The sequence below is a fragment of the Castor canadensis genome, chromosome 1 (assembly GCF_047511655.1).
Source record: "Castor canadensis chromosome 1, mCasCan1.hap1v2, whole genome shotgun sequence".
Classification (NCBI taxonomy): Eukaryota; Metazoa; Chordata; class Mammalia; order Rodentia; family Castoridae; genus Castor; species Castor canadensis.
This window is the reverse complement of record NC_133386.1, coordinates 111,708,676-111,728,732: the sequence shown is the minus strand read 5'-3', so window position 1 is coordinate 111,728,732 and position 20,057 is coordinate 111,708,676.

Here is a 20,057-nt window from a genome sequence, read left to right as displayed (position 1 = left end):
AGAATTTCTTTTCCAGTTGGGATCATATAGCCATGGTTTTTAAAACCTTGTTGTAAAAAAATGTCTACATTTGTTTTTGATGTAGGTAAAAATTTAATCCAACTTCAACCACAAATCTTGCCCTCTTGAGTCATATAAATGAATGTGTGCTCACCTGTTATAACAAAGAATGATACTTGCCTTGGTACATAATCTGTATGGAAATGTCTAGGCAAAAAGGCAGAGGCAAGCTGCATCTTCATTTATGCAGCATTGTTGGGTGAATCAGAATGATTCTTACTTTAAATAAGGAAGCCAGTTTCCCTTTTTGTCACATCTGTAAGACTTCCATGTTAATAACTGGCTGTGGTACTCATGATCATTGTGTAGAACTGAATTTGTTTTAGGCCAATGCAAAAGAGGCCTTTTTTCCCTCTGGTTCTTTTCTAGCAATTAGGTTGATAGTACTTTACATACAATTAAGTGCTTGCTCTTTAACTATTTTCAATATTTTTCATTCTTTTTCTTATCTAGTCATGAAGTCATCTGATAGGAGAGAAATGTTTCCTTTTAAGGAACAAAATTTCCCATCAGATAAAACATAATTGCTGGTGTTTGTGTACATCAGGCATTTTGGGGTCTCAAGGAATTTTGACATCAAATGATTTGTAGGTGACTTCCATTTATGAATTGATGACCACCTCTTTTCAGCCCACTTCTTCCATTTTGGTCTGAGCCACTCCAGCCAGCCCACTGAAGCAAATCACTTTCTAGACAAAGCCCTACCTGAACAATTGTCTTCCTCCTCACTGCACAACCATCTAGATTCTGGCTTAGGCCAGAATCCTTGAAAGAAAAGACCCTTGCTCTAAACCAACCACTGCAAACCCACTGGCTGGTTGTGACCTTGGGCACACCACCATTTTCTCCTTCTCCTGAGACCTCACTTCTGTTCTTTCTTGGGGCAATTTTTCTTTCACTTACTTATAAGGATTCCCCAGACCAAACAACGATCACATAGTTTAATTTCAATACAAATGATTCTTTGATAAGGGGAATGTGCTGTTTCCACAATAAGGTAATGCATGCTTCCAAAGTTGCGGATAAGCTCTTTGTCTGGAGCTCCTTATCTTCACTCAACAGATACCACTTGCCCTTCCAATAGGATAGGCATTGTGCTGTGCTCTGGGAACTCAGTGATGGATAAGACACATGTGATCTTAATCCTCTATGATAAAATCTAATGGCAGACAGTGACAACAATCAGCATTTAGATGCTAAGTAACAGTTGAGGTCATGTTTTTCAAGTCCCTGAGAACTTCTGGAAGTTATAGAGAAGTCAAAGTGAGGATGTTCTTCACCACTCCCTCTAAGTGCTCTTCACCTACTAGTCATCACCTGATCAGAAATTGAAAACTGTCCAGAAGAGAATGAAGAGAGTCAAAACTATTGAATGAAAAGGTGTTACAATTGCTAGGAATATTTATGCTAGTGGAAGGAAGGTTAAAAATACAAGAGGAGTACTGAAAGATTCCCTATAGCAGGTGAAGTTATCTATATTGTGTGGTTCCAGAAACAGAAGTTGAACTCAACTGAATCTTGTAAATAAATTCTTGTTCAATATAAGTAAAAACATTTTGAGAACTCACACTTAATATTATAATATCTGATGATTATTGAATAGCTGTGATGTGTTGGATACTGTGCTAGGAGTTTTTTAAATTTGCACTTCCATTTCAAAATAATAAACCACTCACATACACCAACCCCACTGAAAATAAAAGTAAAGAACCACAAAAATGAATAAATTTACAATAGAGCTGAAGAGTTTAGGAATGTATGAATAAGGCAGATTTCAGTGAATTTCTAAGGGACACAAAGCAGTAGGATCCTAAGGATGGATGCTCCAGAACAGAGGAAGCAGCTGGCAGAACAGGTGGGGAGGGCAACAGCAGGTGGGGAGCTGTGTTTCCCAAGTGTAGAGTTAGAGAAGACCCCAGATCAGAATTAGGAGATAGGAGATTAGGAGAGAGGTGGGGTATATTCAGAGGAAGGAATCCACTGAACAGGTGAGTCAATTTCTCCAAATACCCATCTCTATTTCCTATATCAGCTTCACAGCACACAAAGCAATTGGCAATAGCAGTATTTGTCTCTGGCACAAAATTTGAGATGGGCTTTTCCAGGATGAATCTGCTTGAATAGGGCTTTCAGTGTGGGAGTTTCTACCCACCCAGGGTAAACCTCCCCTCTTCTTATTGGATGATGGGAACAGTGATGATCCTGTCTGTCTACTCTCCACAAACAAATCCCATATGGTCATCTTTCAGTTAACACAGTCTATACAAGTACAGAGAGCTCCCAGTCAGTCCTTTTCATTTGAGGAACACATTTGTTGGAGAAATGGTCAGGAAAACCTGTGCAGGATGTCTATTAATTGACCTTGCCTTTCTTTCATAAATACAAATGGAAATTCAGGTCCACAAGAATTTTAAGGAAAATCAACAAATTAATAGAGAAAGAAAGACTAAATTTAGAAAACAATAAAAAAATGGTTCAAATTAAAATATAAAAGAAAATCCAACCTTGGAGGAAACAAAGAATATCTAGGAAAAAAGAGAAAATTTAAAACTTTTTATTAATATCTTCAAAAATTTGGGAAGATATTGCATCAGTAGGATGTGAATAGGTTGTTTTACAATAGGATATTCAGAAAATAATTGCTTGGGAATTAGAAATGTAATTTCCACGGTAAAAATTTAATAATAGCACTGGAGGATAAAGTTAAGGGAAGTATCAAGAACATGGAAAAGGAATGTAAAGCATGAGAGAAAAGACAGGAAGGGCTAAATTGAGTGTCTGACATTTGTCCTAGAAAAACAGCCCAGCAAGTGAAAGGAAGATATATCAAAGTAATTTTTTAAAGAAATTTTTTAGTTTCTAAAAAGACTCAAGTTCTCAGAATAAAATGTTTCCACCCCAAACTATGCATATATATGTGTGTGTATGTATGTATACATAATATATATACTTACATGATACAGCTTTAAGCTTTCAGTAAGGATAAGAAATACTCCTAAAAGCTTCCATAAAGAAAAATAAAGCACACATATGATAGGTCAGCTACAAAGGAACAAATTCTAGATATTTGTGCCATTGTATAATCAACACTGGAACCTGGAAAATAGCCTAGCAATCCCTTCAAAGTGCTACGATGAAACCTGTGACACATCTGCCCACACTCTGGTCAGAGAGAAGCAGGGGACACACACAAACCACCCAAGTCCCTCCATGAATATAAAAGCCAAAACTGACGAAATGCGGAGGGCCAGAGCACACTCAGGTTGTTTCCAAATCTCTGGACTTCACAGTTCCCTGAAGGTACATGCTGCTGTACCATTTGGCTCAGATAAGCTTTCCATTCAAGAAATTTTATTGAGCTGGGTGCTGATGGCTCATGCCTGTAATCTTAGCTACTCAGGAGGCAGAGGTCAGGAAGATCACTGTTCAAAGCCAGCCTGGGCAAATAGTTCCAAGAGACCCTATCTCAAAAATCCTTTCACAAAAAATGGCTGGTAGAGTGGCTCAAGGTGTAGACCCTGAGTTCAAGCCCCAGTACCATAAAAAAAAATGAAATTCTATTGAGTTATTTTGCATGTAACTCTTTTCCCTACACTGGCTTCTTTCCTGCCAAGTCCACTGGGAGAAAGTAACTAGAATGTCTCCTGTGTTGGGGTGAATCTGAGCTGACTCTCCCAGATGTACCTCTTCTCTAGCAGATTGAGACTTACAGCTCCCTTAAAGCCAGCTCTGGCTCCAGACAATAATGTGAATACTCAATTCATTTCAGACTATCATCTCCTACAGTCTTTCTAAAAGTAAAAAAACTGACTGGAGAATTTACTTGGAAATTGAAAAATGAAGCTAAAAAAAGAGTTTAAGACAAAACAGAATTATCCTAAGCATAGCTGTACAGGGATCTTATAAAACAATTGGTCCAATTTGAAGTCAAAAGAGTCCAAGATGTCTATCTCCAAGAAACAAATGGATTTTACTTAACAAATAGAATTAAAACTCTGAAAGGTATAGTAATTTAAAAAGGAAGTCACTTGTTTCTCTCAACAAGGTTAAAAAAAAAGACCTTTTTAAAAACAAGGAAAACAAAACTGAAACTTTGAGAAAGTCCCAGTGCAAAGATGAAGCAAACTAAAATGGCATGATTTTGACCAATGGTGGAATTTAAGAGGAGAGTTCATTTGGCCTGGGTATTTAAGTATTCATCTTTGAACTACACAAGGCTAGTGACCCAAGCTTTCATAAGTATTTAGTTCTGCAATAAGTTTTACATGACTATAATCTTGATGGTGATATTTTATTTTTTGGAATCAACCTGTAGGCAATACAGGAGAGACTTAATTATAAATGCAAAGCAGAATTCAACCGATACATCCTTATTAAAATGATTCACCCTGATTGACACAAGAGGCAGGAGATGCTGTGTTGGCTATCATTTGTCCACTTATCTAGGGATTATTAGAGAATTGACTGAATTAGAAGCATGTATTTAAATATATTTAATTAATTCATCACTTACATATTACATGCTTTCCACATGCCCACCCTGGGCTGAGTCCTGAGAGAAATGCTGAACCAGGTAGATGTGCTTCCCACCTTTGGGGAGCTCATGGGATCATGTGGGAAACACTGCCAGTGACCAAAATTCACTGTCTGTTTTAATCCACTTTGAGTTGATTCTAGTACTGGGTGATAAGCATGAATCTAGTTTCACTTTTCTGCAGGCAGATAACCACTTTTCCCAGCAATATTTGTTGAAGAGGCTGTCTATTCTCCATCATATGTTTTTGGCACTTTTGCCAAAAATGAAGTGGGCATAGCTGTGTGGATTCATATCCGGGTCCTTTATTCTGTTCCAATGGTCTTCATATCTGTTTTTGTGCCAGTACCATGCTGTTTTTATTGCTATGGCTCTATAGTGTAGTTTGAAGTTGGATATTGTGATATCTCCAGCATTGCTCTTTTTGCTGAGTATTGCCCTGGCTATTCACTGTCTCTTGTGTCCAAATGAACTTTAAGGTAGATTTTTCAATCTCTGTGATGAATGTCATTGGGATTTTCATGGGAATTGCACTGAACATGTAGATTGCTTTTGATAGTTTAGCTATATTTACCATGTTGATTCTACCATTCCATGAGCACAGGAGATCTTTCCACCTTCGTTAGTCTTCCTCAATCTCTTTATTCAGAGGTTTGTAGTTCTTCTTGTAGAGGTCGTTCACATCCTTTGTTAAGTTTACTCCTAGGTATTTGATTTTTTTGAGGTTATTGTAAATGGAATTGTTTCCATATATTCTTTCTCAATTTGTTCATTGTTGGTATAGAAAGGCTACAGATTTTTGTAAGTTGATTTTGTATTCTGCCACATTGCTGAAGCTGTTTATGATGTCTTGGAATTTTTGCATAGAGGTTTTTGGGTCTTTGAGGTATAGGATCATGTCTTCTGCAAATAGGGATATTTTGGCAGTTTCTTTACCTATTTGTGTTCCTTTTATTTCTTCTTCTTGCCTAATTGCTCTGGCTAGGAATTCCAGAACTATGTTGAATAGGAGTGGGGAGAGTGAGCACCCTTTCTCATTCCTGACTTTAGGGAAAATAGTTTCAATTTTTCTCCATTAAGTATGATGTTGGCTATAAGTTTGTCATATATAGCCTTTATAATGTTGAGGTACATTCCTTCTATTCCTAGTTTTCTTAGAGCTTTAATCATGAAGTGGTGTTGAATCTTATCAAAGGCTTTTTCTGCATGAAGTTAGTACAGGAAAGAGCAGGGAATACTCTGGAAGCAATAGGTATTGGCAAAGAATTTCTCAGTAGAACTCCAGCAGCCCAGCAACTAAGAGAAAGGATGGACAAATGGGATTACATGAAATTACAAAGATTCTGCATGTGGGGAGTAGATTATGCGAAGTCTATGAGAATTTGACATAAGCACAGCTGTGCCCAATGATCTGCATGCTGAGTTTGGCAGGGCCCCAGCTGCATATGCAGCACAGCTGCTTTTCCTAAGTTGTTTACAGTCAGAGAAGGAGGAACACAGGTTTCTCTTGTTACAATGTCACACTCCTTCCTGAGAACTGTTTCTCTACCTCCCTATTTTCCACTGGGTATAAAAAGACTCATTGAAAGAGGATGTGAGGCTTTTTGATGGGTGATTTTAATTGCCTGATGCTGGCTGTTGTGTGTCTCCACCAGAGCAGCTTTCTGCACTGAGAACTTTATACATACGCTTCAGAAAAGCTAAGTAAAGAAAAGCTGAAGAGAACATGGGTCAGTGCAAGTCTGAGGGTGAAGACTTTAAGAAAGATTATGCTAAGAGAAAACATCTGACAGAGTGAGTCTAAGGAAAAAGACTTTAAAGAACAGAAAAGAAGACTTTAGAAGCAAGGTTATACAGAACTGTGAAGGAGTTAAGTCTTTAAAGAATAAATATAGAGAAAAGAAGCAAAGAAAAAGAAGAGAATAATAGAGAAAAGAAGCAATGAGGCTGCTGTGTGTCTCCATCTGAGTGCCCAGCACACCTGGCCCCAGCTTTGTCTTCTATCATTTGTCCTTTCTGCATCTCCTGTTGCCCCAAGTTAGCCCAGTTAGTCTCAGTAGTAACAGGAGCGAGAGAAAGCTCACTCCATCTGCACAACAAAAGAAATGGTTTCTAAACTGAAGAGACCACCCACAGAGTTCCCTGGCTAAACATCAGACAAAGGACTGATAGTCAGAATATACAGGGAACTCAAAAAACTAAACTCCCCCAATATCAACCAACCAGTAAAGAAGTGAGCAACTGAACAGAACTTTTTCAAAGGAGGAAATCCAAATGACCAAAAAACACATGAAAAAAATGCTCACCATCCCTGTCCATAAAGGAAATGCAAATCAAAACCACACTAAGATTCCACCCTCATCCCTGTTAGAATAGCTACCATATTCAAAAACACCACCACCAACAATTGTTAGTGAGGACTGGGGAGAAAAGGAACCCTCATACACTGCTGGTGGGAATGTAATCTATTACAACTACTTTGGAAAACAAAATGGAGGCTTCTTAAAAAACTAAATATAGATTTGTCATATGATCCAGCAATACCACTCCTAGGGATATACCTAAAGGAATGCAACACAGGTTACTCCAAAGGCACCTGCACACCCAAGTTTATTGCAACAGTATTCACAATAGCCAAGTTACGGAAACAGCCAAGATGCCCCACTAACAACAAATGGATTAAGAAAATGTGGTATTTATACACAATGGAATTTTACTCAGCCACAAAGAAGAATGAAATTTTGTCATTCACAAGTAAATGGATGGAACTGGAGAACATCATCTTAAGCAAAGTTAGCCAAGCTCAGAAGGCCAAAAAATCACATGTTCTCCCTCAAATGTGGATTATAGACCTAAAACAAATACAGTAATTGTAAGGCACTGCCGAATTAAGACCACACCATGTGTGGAAAGGAAAGATTTATTACACACACGCATAGGAAATTAACGTGAGTCAACTCACTGTATAGCTATCCTTATCTCAACCAGCAAAAACACTTGTTCCTTCCTATTATTGCTTACACTCTCTCTTCAACAAAATTAGAGATAAGGGCAAAATAGTTTCTGCTGGGTATCGAGGGGGTGAGGGGGAGAGGGAGGGGGCGGAGTGGGTGGTAAGGGAGGGGGTTGGGGCAGGGGGGAGAAATGACCCAAGCCTTGTATGCACATATGAATAAAAAAAAAAAAAGAAATCCAGATCACAGGTTCCCCCCCCCCTGCCCGCTTCCCCCTGTCCCCCTGCCCCGAGGTCAGGGAGCAGCGACTTGGGTAGTGGGCTTTATAGGAGGGACCAAGCCATGGGGGAGGGAGAAAGTCTCTGGTCTCTGATTATCTGCGATCACCAGATGGAACAGGTCAACATGCCTGGCTAGTTGAGTAACTGGAAGTTCCTGAATTGTTTTGCAAGCGGAGAAACAATCAGGCAGGGAGAAACAAGCAGTCATAAATCAGGGGGTCTGGTTTTAAGGTGTAGCCTCTGGTCTTTCCACCCACCCCAAGAGTGCCAGGGACCTAACAGTAATATTATTGGACATGGGTCACACACTAAGGGGAGAATGTGTACAGGAGGAATAGGAAAAGGGAAGGAAACCTAAAACTTGAAAGTGTTTGATGTGCCCACTGTAGAGGAGCTAACAAAGTAATCTTTTTTTTTTCTTGTATTCATATGTGCATACAATGTTTGGGTCATTTCTCCCCCTTTCCCCCCACCCCCTCCCTGACAAAGTAATCTTAAACTGACAGAGGCCACAATGGGAAGGTGACTGGGAAGTAGTGAAAGTCTGGTAGAGATGAACCAATTTGGTTTAATACACATGTGCCTGTAAGCAATGCTAGGAATCTTTCTGTATACCCATCTTTATCTCAAGCTAGGAAAAATGCTATGTCTTTCTTATTATCTCTTATGTTTTCTCGTCAACAAAATTGGGGAAGAGGACAGAACAGGTTCTGCCTGGAAGTGAGGGGGCTAGGGGGAAGCGGGGCATGGGCAGGGGGAAGAGATGGCCCAACAATGTATGCACATATGAATAAATGAATAAACAATTTAAAAAACTTCAAAAAAAATTGACCGTCTTTGACAGAAGGAAATAGTAGAGGCCCAATCTGCAGTTACAGAATGACCAACACAACAAGCATAAAGAAAAGATGAAAAGTGCTTCCCAGCAGAAAGTTTGACTGGTGGGTGGGGTAGGAGAGTTTAGGAAACTAGTTTTTGCTGAGCTCAGTTTAAACTACTTTGAAATTTTCCATGTAAAACAGTTATTTTAAAAATAAATCTAACCTTGCTGTTTCTAACCCGCATAATTAGACTGGGTTACACTAAATCTAAGTATGGAGACCTCAGATCAGCGCCTTATCACCTAAATTCAATGCAAAGACAGTGAAAATTGGGAATCACTTGTCTCAGTATACACTGAGTAGATTTTGGTTCCATGATTACACATATGAATATTTAATGGTGATGTGATATGAGAGAAGTTTGTGTATACATATACTACCTTTGCTTCATTTATTGCTATAAATTAGCATAGTTTTTATTTTATTTTTATTATATATATATACACACATAGTATTGTGCAAAACTACTTATGAAAGTACATACTCATATAATATGACCAAAATTTAATTTTACCCATTTTGCAGCACAAATCTAACAGAATGTTGGAATCTAATAATCATATGTAACAATGATCCTTGGAGAGCCATATTCAGAATTCCATTTTGGTCAATCCCTTCTAATCCCTTGCATCTTTCTTTCCCAAAACACCCACTACTGTCAGGGACTCTGTACTTCCAGAACTGTGTTGGGAAAAGGATAGGGAGGGTGGAATAGGCTCACTTTCAGGATGATGAGGTACTGAGGTGGGCCAGTTATGGACTAGGAAGGGACTCTGACAGCAGGATGGGTAGGTTTCAAGGTGAGCAGTAAGGGGAGGGCTGAGTGGAATGGATCCCTTCCAAACCAGGGAAAGGAACTGGGGACAGTGGAGAGGCTGGCCCCTCTCCACTGAATAGGGTTAAGGGAAATAGAATAGAGTGATTCCAAAGTGAGGGACCTCAAGGCAGGGGCTGGTAAGGGAAAAAGGGGAACAGTGCTTCATGGTGTGGAAGAGGAATTGCTGTGAGTGCAGCAGTTCTGGTGAGGACATGTGGTCCATCTTGAGGGCTTCTGCTGCATCATCCAGGAGCCAGGCAAACACAGCACCATGCAGATGTGGAATGGGAATTCTGTTTAATGAATCCATTAAACATGCATAGTCTGACCAACAAAGCTGAAAGACTATTAGAGGACTACACTTGACCTTGTGCTAGGCTGGGATCTGCTCTGCTACTTGCTTCCAGGAAATTTGTTTCCTCATTCTTCAAGCTGAAACACTCCAGTGGTCATTTCTGTTCCCATGAACCCTGTCCCCAGGTATAGTTCTGGGTCACAGCTCCTGCCTACTGAAGGGAAAATGCTTTCTGGTTCTAACCATCTGAATACAATAGTGATTTCAGAAGAAAGAGTCACCTCCACTACCTCAGATTTTCAGAACTTCCCTTCTTGATCCTGCCATCTTGGTGATGACAGCTGTGAAACACTATTAATTCTAGGATTGTCATAAATCCTTTCCTCCACAGAAGTCAAATGTAAGGACCCAGAAACCATTCATTACCATCTCTGTGTAAAGCAGAAGAAATAATCAATGTTGCATAGCCTGGGCTTTGGAAATAGATTGAATGAAATGGATCCCTTTGTAGCTATGCAGCCTGGAAAGGTTTCTCTGAGCTTAAATTGTTAAAAATTGGTAACTCAGATACCACATTGGATAGTAGTGAGAATTAAATATGATGCATCAAGTGCCTAATTCAATATCTGCCACATTGTATCAAAATCTGTTCATTCTTGTCTTCCAGTGCCTAGATAGTTATTGTTGGATGAAAGTATCCTTATCCTTATTTCCCAGTAGAAAATGCAGAAGCTACAGGATCCAGCTGGGTCCCATAGTTCTTAGGCATGCCTCTAGTGTCTTGCCATTAGCTGTGTGTGTTGGAGTGTGGATTTCAGGTAGATTCTCCCTCCTTTCTTTTCATATGACAAGCATACTGTGAGAATATGAAGTCTGTGGCTCCTGTGCATTTTGCCTGAATTGCCATAATCCATGACTCTGTGCTGGGGATATAGCAGATACCCAATGCCTACTAAATCAGCACTAGCACTTGTTCTCAATCCAGCCCCTGGGCTAGCTCCCCAGTATTTCCAGTCTAGTACAGCCTGCATCTCAAAACCACAATCCCAGCCACTGCTTCTCTGACCTCACCCCAGGTGTGTACCACCTGTCTCTTCAGTCTTGTGGAAGAACTTCCAAATGTGATAGCAAAGAAGTCTTCAGGGGCATTCTGGCTATTTGCTGGAGATTACCATCCCAGATTCTGTAAACCCTAGATCCCATGAATAGAAAAGACTCTGGGAAGACTGCACTCTCCTCTTTTGTTCTGCTCCTGTGGCATTCTGCTTTTTTTAGAGTTCTCAGGGTTTCAAAAACATGCCTTGGATTAACAACATTCATAGTTTAAACATAGCCTATAGTTGAGAATACAAGATTTGAATTTGGATAAAAGTAGCTCTGAATTTAGTACCAGAATTTACGAGTTGTATGACTTTAGGTTACTTAAACCTGTCTTCTCATCTAAAAATGAGAGTGATAGTATTTTATATCATAGGTTTGCATCATTTGTTTGTAAGTAAAGCAATCTGACTTAAGGGACTTAAACATAAAGCAGTAGTTTTTCTCACTAAACAAGAGCTCTGAAGGTGGTTCTTGCATTGGTTCAGTACCTCAATGACTCCTCCATGATTCTTTTGGCCTTTCTCTTATCCTTATTGACTTATGTTCATAAAATGTCTGATATCAGTCCAGATATCACGTTTATAATAGCAACTACATCTTTTCTTTCATCAAGAAAATAGATTGATTCCCTGCATCCCTATTAGCTAGAACCAGAACAGATGGCAACTTTTACAGTAAGGACCTAGGAAACCATGAAACAGGGCTATCATTATTGGCTTAGGCCAAACAGAATTCAAATCCTGGAGCTGAGAACACTTCAGTCCAAAATCTAAGTGGAGGTTTTGTTATCAGATCAGAAGTAGGTTATGTATAAAGGATAAGTAATCAGTGGGGTTTGGTTTGACACAGGGTTATATTAATTATTAAATATAGTGATATTTGTTAAGTTTCTAACATAGTGCTGGACTTACAGTGTTTAATAAATTGAAGACATTATTATCGATAAAATTTATAAATTGCCAAATTGGCTAGCTGTGTGCTAAATGAAATTATTTTTAATGTAGTTCTTATAAAATTAAAATTTTGATAGAACCCAACTTTCCTTCTTTCTCAGAGAGAGTATTTCACCCCCACTAATTCAAGATTTCCTTCTTTCCTGCTTCCTTCCTTCCTTGGCAGATATACTCATTAAGTACCAACTTTGTACCAGGTACAAGTACATTTCAAATGACAAGACTCCTCCTTGACCCTAAAGGACCTCCCACCCTCAGAAATCCTATTTCTATGCCTTTTATGCCAAAGTTCACTAGACAGAACCCTGGAACCAAACTCCTACAGAACCATGGAGACCCATGCCTCTTTGTCCACAAAATCAGAAGTCAGAGGATGTCACAGCTCAAATTAAGCAGACATCAAAAGACCTACTAGAGATCTCTTCACAAAGCTCACACCTCTTGGGATACCAAACTGAAAGCTCTGAGACTCTGTCACCTCCTCATTACTATCTTCAGATGTTCGCTGAGCATGAACTGGATGCAAACTTGCCTTCCTGTGCTAAACCCTGCAACACTGTACATTTGTAGGGCTGTTCCAAAGCATGTCTTCATTTTTAGCAGCATTGAGGTCCCCAAGGCAGGCATACATACCCCAACTTGTTAATAAAGGTTTCAGAACCCCAAAAAGGATCTCTTTCTTCATAGTGCCAGGCAATTTAGACACATTTTCTCATTTAATACTCATGTGAAGTCATGTGGGTAGTATTATTGTCAATTTACATATGAAAAATTTGAAGCCCAGAGGGGTAATATACCTATGTTCACAGAGAGAGTCAAGGATAAAATCAGACCTAGAACCCAAGCCTCCAATTTTCAATCCCAGTATTTCCTTCTAGGCCAAGCTGTCCCTCACTACATGCATTCTTTTGGATAAAGTACCTATGATGAACTTTTTAATGTAGCTTGAGTACAAGTTTTATAGAGAAAGATATTACCTAAGCTATAATTGTCTTCAAATTTGGTTTCCTGTATTTCCTATAATTGCATTTAGAGAAATTACAAAAACATGCAAATACCTGTATTGCAATTACATTTTCTTTCATTTCTTCCTATTAATCCACACCCCACATCACCACCATTTTGTGCTCCCTTTTGCTATAGAAAGGAAGCCATTGGAGGTAGCATTAAAACAAGCTTGACAACAGCATTATAGAGAATCACTGAAGTGATATTGGCATTAGTCCCAAGGGTTGGCTACCTCTTCTCAACTTTCTCCCTAGGGACAGACCTTGAAAATACCAAGGACACATCAGGAACAACATTGTGGAGAGAGAGGTAAAGAATCAGGATGGAAATTGTGAATAGGTAGAACAATGGCCAAGAGTTAAATCAAATAACTAAATCCAATATCATCAGATAAATATTAAGAGGAAGTAAAACAAAACAAATCCTGAAGTAGAGATGAGACAGACCCTTCCTTTCCTTTACCTACTCACTTTGTTCACAGTGATTATAAAACAAGTGTGTGACCTTTGTGGAAGTTCTGAGGACTTCCACCTAGAGGATTAGAGGAGCATGGGGGTTGGGAGAGATGGTGGAGAAATAATTCCAATAATTCATTGGACAAGTGGCCTCCTGCTAAAGTTCCAAGTACTTAATAAGCATTAATTTGTACAATACTTAAACAGTCCTTCAAGACTAGTATATTTAACCAAATATTACAAATGAGGAAAACTAACTATGAGCCTCTATTTTTGGCTCATAGAGGTCCAACAATTTTCTCAATACTACAAGTGTTTGAAGTGGGATTCGAATTCAGTTTCTTTGACCTCAAGACATATAGTCAATAGCCTTATTTGTATAATTTGTATTTGGACCTGAGGTTAGGACTTTACATTGATCTATTATACATTTTCTTTTGTTGGAATCAGTGTGCCGAGTTAATTTTGACTGGGCTTGTCAGTCATGTAAGTAATTCTTCATGCTAGATATATATTTACCATATGCAAATTTGATAATTTTTTTGCCATTAAACTAACACAACAGTAAAGCACTTGACTTTTAGCAACTGCCAACTGTCAACAATATAAAGTTGTTGACAACTCTTTCTTTATCCCTTGTGCCAGATAGGTTGTCATTTCCTCCTTGGTAGCCAATAAATAAATAAGAAAAGATATTGGAGTGTAGCAATAGGTAGTTACAATTGTATGCTCTTAATTGTGCCTACCTACCTTGGTCTGACCAAATTGCAAGTGGCCTCCTTCTAGTTGCATTAGGAAAAATGAAGAGAAGCCTTATAGCATGAATAGCACTCCTGATACAACTTCTGAAGTTATATGCTGCCCATGATCTCATCTTAGCAGAAAATTGTGTTTTATGTCAATGCCACATCAGAAACACAAGGCTTGCTTAGTCAATGTACAATAGAAACACACAGGAGGTATACTAGTATCTGCAGCCTTACATGGAAATTCTCCCCATCTTGAAACCTGAGTCCAAGAATTATTGCAAGAAAATTCAATCCTATTACCCCTGAATACCCTAGATTATGAATGTTCTTCAGTCTTTCTAGAAAACAGAACCAACATCATCATCTTTACTTTTCCCAGGACAGGTCTAGGACTTGCTTTGTGGTACATTGGACAAGTGGCCTCCTGCTGTGCCTTCTTGGAAAGTTGGGGCCAGTGATGAGAGAGAACTGTAGACCACAAAGGACTTTAGACAAAAACCACGAAGTAGTCCAGAAAGCACAGACACAAGCCAAGAACTGTATTTTGGGTGTGTGTTTGGGGGACAAAAAGATATAGTGACCAACAGCATTCCTAGTTTGGAAGAAACTGCAGAACAGTACACCTGTATATTTGGGTGAAGTATGACAAATGGCATCAAAAACTGTGGAAATGATACAGTTATTTAGTTTATTCCAGTACTAATGGTCCATTTATTTGTTCACCCACTCATTTACCCATTCATTAATACACTCATTCCACTATCCGTTCTCTTTCATTTATTCTACAATGTATTCGCACATACAGTAACCCTAGCAAGAAGGTTGGGAAAGACCCAAGAATGTGAATATAATCTCTCTGCCCTTCCTAGTGAAAGTTATAGGATTTAATTAAAGCTTTATCACCTAGTTTTTCCTTTTCCTTTTTCTCCCTTCTACATAGATCTTAGCAAATCTTTGATTTTTATAATTTGCCTGAGCTTTGCTCATCCACTGTTCATAGCTCTGGAAATACTATTATTCAGAATATCATTTAAAATAATGGTAATGGTAATAGATAACACTTACTGGGTGCTTTCCATATGTTAAGCAATGTTCTAGCATAAATTTTTTACTTATATGTTATAAGAATATTATGCAGAAACAGAGAAACCAGGAGGGCCCCCGAGCCACCAGACGCCCGCGCCCAGACAGCTTGGGAAGACACGGACAAGATGAGCTAAGTGGTATGCAGTACTTCCACAGACAACCCTGGGCCAGATCAACATAATGGACCCCCACCCAGCAAAAAAAGAGAAACTGAGTAATAAGCAATAAGCACAATAAAGACACATAGCAAAGAGTGTGGGGTGCCCTGAGCACTGAAGAGGGGCGGAGGGGAATCCTTTCCGGAACTGTAAATAAACAATCTGGGCCTGGCCAGAGAGGGCCAGAGCCGGGGCGCACACCCAGCAACCAGGAGTGGGAAAGCCTGTGAGATTGGTGGAGGGAGGAAAACTCCACAGGAGAGGGGGGATGACCCACCTCCCATGTGAGCTGTAAACAAACACTCTGGCCAGCAGGAGCAGCAGCACATACCCAACAATCAGAAGCGGGAAAGCGGGAAAGCTTGTAAAAATGGTGGAGGGAGGAAAACTCCACAGGAGAAGGGGGAAGACCCATTTCCCACGTGAGCTGTAAATAAACACGCCAGCCTGAGAAAGCAGGTGCAGTGTCATCTCCCACTGTGTGCTTGGAAAGGGGAAAGCTTGTACCGGAGGCTCGTGCACAGGAGAACTCTGAGTAAACAAAGCCTGCGGGGCCAGGTGAGTGCTAAGCTCACTCCAGAGATCTGCATAAATAATGGCTCCAGCAACAGCAGGCTAACAGCAGCTGGCAGGCAAGCCACAGCCACAGATAGCCATTCGCAGACCTGTCTCCAGACTCTTTTTTTTTCTCTCTCCCTACCTTTGATGAGAAAACAACTGAACTGTACCTGCATGCTGAAAAACTTACTGAAACTGTATTGCATTTGAACTTGGGACATGTTGTGGGGTTTTTTTGTGTGTGCAGTTTTGTTCTACTTTATGTTTCCCCTTCAATGAGACAACTACAGAACAACATCTGAGGCACCATCTCCAGGATTGGAGGCTGAGGGACAAACACCAAAATTATTAAGAAAGAAACTTCATTGCATTTGAACTTGGAGGTTCTTTTTTTATTTTATTTTCTATTTTTTATTTTGTTTTATTTTATTTTATTTATATATATATATATATATATATATATATATATATACTTTTTTCTTTCATTTACTCATTTTTTATTTTTATTCTTATCTTTATTCTTTTCATTTTTTATTTTCAATCCTCTCTCTGTCCCTCTAATGCCTTTTCAGCTTACGGTTGATTAGTACACTGTCTCTCTCTGTTTATATCTTTGAAACTTTTTGTTTGTTTCTTTGTTTTTTTTCTACTTGATTGTTTTTCCCTTTTCCTTTAACTTCTTTGCTTTCCATCCCCTCTCACCCTTCCATTCTAAATATCACTAGTGTTATTATCATAAGCCAGAAAATACTTAATTGCACACAGTACAGGGACAATAACAACACCAAGGGTAATGACGGGAAGACAGAAAAAACAGGGAAACCAATTTCCTCACAGCAAAAAATTAGTACAGGAACCAGAGGGAAATGAAGAAAACAGATACTCAGATCCGGACTCCAACAAAATGAAGAATAAACTATGTCAAAGAACCCAATGAAGACATACTACAGGTACTCAATGAGAATTTTATAGAGATGATACTGGATATGGTCAGCCAAAATGTACAGGAGACACTCAAGAAATTCCAAGACAACAAAAATAGAGAATTTGAAAAAGCAAAAGAAGAAATAAAGGAAACCATAGAAGGACTGTATAAACACCAAAGTGAAATAGAGAACACAATTAATAAAGAGATAAATGAACTCAGGACAAAAATAGACAACATTAAAGAGGAAACAACCCAGGATATGGAAAACCTCAGAAAAAGAACGAAACAGAATTGCAAAACAAAACGGAAGGCCAATCCATCAGAATAGAACGAACAGAAGACAGAATCTCAGAACTCGAAGATGAAATGGTAATTAAAGGAATAACCAAAAAACTATTAATTAAACAATTCAAGACCTGTGAAAAGAAAATACAAGAACTCACTGACTCCATCAAAAGACCAAATGTGAGAATCATGGGCATTGAAGAAGGAGAGAGGTGCAAGTGAAGGGAATGTGTAATATATTCAACAAAATAATAACAGAAAATTTCCCAAATCTAAAGAAAATTATTCCCATACACATACAAGAGGCCTCCAGGACACCAAACAGACCAGATCAAAATAGAACTACCCCATGACATATCATCATTAAAACAACGAGTTCAGAAACTAGGGAAAGAATATTGAAGGCTGTAAGAGAGAAAAAACAAGTAACATACAAAGGCAAACCCATCAAAATCACACCAGACTTCTCAACAGAAACATTAAAAGCAAGAAGAGCATGGGGTGAGATCTTCTGGACACTGAATGAAAATAACTTCAACCCCAGGATACTCTACCCAGCAAAACTATCATTCAAAATAGATGGAGCAATAAAAGTCTTCCATGATAAGCAGAAACTAAAACAATATGTGACCACAAAGCCACCACTACAAAAGATTCTGCAAGGGATTCTGTACACAGAATGGGAAATGAAACTTAACCATGAAAGGACGGGCAGCACCAAACTACAGGAAAATAAAAAGCAAGAAAGTAGAGAGTAACCTCAACTTAGGTACACACAAGCAAACCTTCAATCAACTAAGACAACTAAATGACAAGAATCACCACATACCTATCAGTACTAACGCTTAATGTTAACGGACTTAATTCACCCATCAAAAGGCACCGCTTGACGAAATGGATTAAAAAGGAAGATCCAATAATTTGTTGCTTACAAGAGACCCATCTCACCGACAGAAATAAGCATAGGCTAAGGATGAAAGGCTGGAAGAAGATTTACCAAGCCAATGGCCCCTGAAAACAGGCAGGTGTAGCAATATTCATCTCTGACAAAGTAGACTTCAAACCTACATTGATCAAATGAGATAAAGAAGGACATTCCATACTAATAAAAGGGAAAATAGACCAAAAGGAAATAATAATTATCAACCTGTACGCACCCAATTTCATCAAACATACCCTGAAAGACCTAAAAGCATATATAAACGCCAACACAGTGGTTGTGGGAGACTTTAACAACCCATTATCATCAATAGATAGGTCATCCAAACAAAAAATTAATAAAGAAATCTAAGATCTAAAATATACAATAGATTTAATGGACCTAGTTGATGTCTACAGAACATTCTGCTTAATGAACAGTGATGCAAAAATCCTCAACAAAATAATGGCAAACAAATTCAACAACACATCAAAAAGATTATTCACCACGACAAAGTAGGCTTCATCCCAGGAATGCAGGGGTGGTTCAACACACGAAAATCAATAAACATAATAAACCACATTAACAGAAACAAAGACAAAAACCACTTGATATTTCAATAGATGCAGAAAAAGCCTTTGATAAGATCCAACATCACTTCATGATAAAAGCTGCAAGAAAACTAGGAATAGAAGGAAAGTACCTCAACATTATAAAAGCTATATATGACAAACCTACAGCCAGCATTATACTTAACAGAGAAAAGCTGAAACCATTCCCTCTAAAATCAGGAACCAGACAAGGATGCCCACTATTTCCACTCCTATTCAACATAGTACTGGAATTCCTAGCCAGAGCAATTAGGCAAGAAGAAGGAGCAAAAGGAATACAAATAGGTAAAGAAACTGTCAAAATATCCCTATTTGCAGACGACATGATCCTATACCTTAAAGACCCAAAAATCTCTACTCAGAAGCTTCTAGACATCATCAATAGCTACAGCAAGGTAACAGGATATAAAATCAACAGAGAAAAATCATTAGCATTTCTATACACAACAATGATCAAACTGAAAAAGAATGTATGAAAACAATTCCATTTACAATAGCCTCAAAAAATATCAAATATCTAGGTGCAAACCTAACAAAATATGTGAATGACCTCTAAAAGGAAAACTATAAACTTCAGAAGAAAAAGATTGAGGAAGACTATAGAAAGTGGAGAGATCTCCCATGCTCATGGATTGGTAGAATCAACATAGTAAAAACATCTAAACTCCCAAAAGTAATGTTTAATGCAATTAAAAGTAATGTTTAATACAATTCCCATCAAAATTCCAATGACATTCATTAAAGAGATTGAAAAATCTACCGTGAAATTTATATGGAAACACAAGAGGCCACACATAGCAAGGCAATACTCAGTCAAAAGAACAATGCTGGAGGTATCACGATACCTGACTTCAAACCACATTACAAAGCAATAACGATAAAAACAGTATGGTACTGGCACAAAAACAGACATGAAGATCAGTGGAACAGAATAGAGGACCCAGATATGAAGCCACACAACTATAATCAACTTGTCTTTGACAAAGGAGCTTAAAATATACGATGGAGAAACAGCAGGCTCTTCAACAAAAACTGCTGGGAAAACTGGTTAGCAGTCTGTAAAAAAACTGAAACTAGACCCATGTATATCACCCTATACCAAGATTAACTCAAAATGGATCAAGGATCTTAATATCAGACCACAAACTCTAAAGTTGATACAGGAAAGAGTAGGAACTACTCTGGAGTTAGTAGGTATAGGTAAGAAATTTCTCAATGGAACCCAGCAGCACAGCAACTAAGAGATAGCATAGATAAATGGGACTTCATAAAACTAAAAAGCTTCTGTTCATCAAAAGAAATGGTCTCTAAACTGAAGAGAACACCCACAGAGTGGGAGAAAATATTTGCCAGCTACACATCAGACAAAGGACTGATAACCAGAATATACAGGGAACTTAAAAAACTAAATTCTCCCAAAACTA